Raw genomic sequence first — 2,500 nt, 5'->3', positions numbered from 1 at the left:
ATAGAATATAGATTCTTCATATATGTATATATATTCGAGAATTTTTTTCTATTTAAACTAACGTATGGAAAACCAGGCATAAAATCACAATATTACCAGTTTAATATGGCTCAAATTCGAGTTTCATATAGTTATGATTCGATTTATATGCTTCAATATCATTGGTTAGTTAACTTTTGATATTTTCATATTATATCACATGCCTTCACCGTGAGTGTTTTTTGCCATGCACACCTCACATTGTCAAAAATGTATGGGAAAAATTCATTTCAATACATTTCAGTTTGATTTGAAATGTCTTTATTATATATTTTAGTGCCAATATGCCAAGGTTATATTCCATAACTCTTTATTTAAACTAACGTATGGAAAACCAGGCATAAAATCACAATATTACCAGTTTAATATGGCTTAAATTCGAGTTTCATATAGTTATGATTCGATTTATATGCTTCAATATCATTGGTTAGTTAACTTTTGATATTTTCATATTATATCACATGCCTTCACCGTGAGTGTTTTTTGCCATGCACACCTCACATTGTCAAAAATGTATGGGAAAAATTCATTTCAATACATTTCAGTTTGATTTGAAATGTCTTTATTATATATTTTAGTGCCAATATGCCAAGGTTATATTCCATAACTCTTTATTTAAACTAACGTATGGAAAACCAGGCATAAAATCACAATATTAACAGTTTAATATGGCTTAAATTCGAGTTTCATATAGTTATGATTCGATTTATATGCTTCAATATCATTGGTTAGTTAACTTTTGATATTTTCATATTATATTTCACATGCCTTCACCGTGAGTGTTTTTTGCCATGCACACCTCACATTGTCAAAAATGTATGGGAAAAATTCATTTCAATACATTTCAGTTTGACTTGAAATGTCTTTATTATATATTTTAATGGCAATATGCCAAGGTTATATTCCATAAAATGTTAGTATAGAATATAGATTCTTCATATATGTATATATATTCGAGAATTTTTTTCTATTTAAACTAACGTATGGAAAACCAGGCATAAAATCACAATATTACCAGTTTAATATGGCTCAAATTCGAGTTTCATATAGTTATGATTCGATTTATATGCTTCAATATCATTGGTTAGTTAACTTTTGATATTTTCATATTATATCACATGCCTTCACCGTGAGTGTTTTTTGCCATGCACACCTCACATTGTCAAAAATGTATGGGAAAAATTCATTTCAATACATTTCAGTTTGATTTGAAATGTCTTTATTATATATTTTAGTGCCAATATGCCAAGGTTATATTCCATAACTCTTTATTTAAACTAACGTATGGAAAACCAGGCATAAAATCACAATATTACCAGTTTAATATGGCTTAAATTCGAGTTTCATATAGTTATGATTCGATTTATATGCTTCAATATCATTGGTTAGTTAACTTTTGATATTTTCATATTATATCACATGCCTTCACCGTGAGTGTTTTTTGCCATGCACACCTCACATTGTCAAAAATGTATGGGAAAAATTCATTTCAATACATTTCAGTTTGATTTGAAATGTCTTTATTATATATTTTAGTGCCAATATGCCAAGGTTATATTCCATAACTTTCTATTTAAACTAACGTATGGAAAACCAGGCATAAAATCACAATATTACCAGTTTAATATGGCTTAAATTCGAGTTTCATATAGTTATGATTCGATTTATATGTTTCAATATCATTGGTTAGTTAACTTTTGATATTTTCATATCATTTCACATGCCTTCACCGTGGTGTTTTTTGCCATGCACACCTCACATTGTCAAAAATGTATGGGGAAAATTCATTTCAATACATTTCAGTTTGATTTGAAATGTCTTTATTATATATTTTAGTGCCAATATGCCAAGGTTATATTCCATAACATGTTAGTATAGCTAATATGAATTCTTCATATATGTATATATATTCGAAAATTTTTTCTATTTAAACTAACGTATGGAAAAAACCAGGCATAAAATCACAATATTACCAGTTTAATATGGCTTAAATTCGAGTTTCATATAGTTATGATTCGATTTATATGCTTCAATATCATTGGTTAGTTAACTTTTGATATTTTCATATTATATCACATGCCTTCACCGTGAGTGTTTTTTGCCATGCACACCTCACATTGTCAAAAATGTATGGGAAAAATTCATTTCAATACATTTCAGTTTGATTTGAAATGTCTTTATTATATATTTTAGTGCCAATATGCCAAGGTTATATTCCATAACTCTTTATTTAAACTAACGTATGGAAAACCAGGCATAAAATCACAATATTACCAGTTTAATATGGCTTAAATTCGAGTTTCATATAGTTATGATTCGATTTATATGCTTCAATATCATTGGTTAGTTAACTTTTGATATTTTCATATTATATCACATGCCTTCACCGTGAGTGTTTTTTGCCATGCACACCTCACATTGTCAAAAATGTATGGGAAAAATTCATTTCAATACATTTCAG

The sequence above is a fragment of the Anastrepha obliqua genome, unplaced genomic scaffold (assembly GCF_027943255.1).
Source record: "Anastrepha obliqua isolate idAnaObli1 unplaced genomic scaffold, idAnaObli1_1.0 ptg000136l, whole genome shotgun sequence".
NCBI lineage: Eukaryota > Metazoa > Arthropoda > Insecta > Diptera > Tephritidae > Anastrepha > Anastrepha obliqua.
This window is presented reverse-complemented; position numbering follows the sequence as displayed.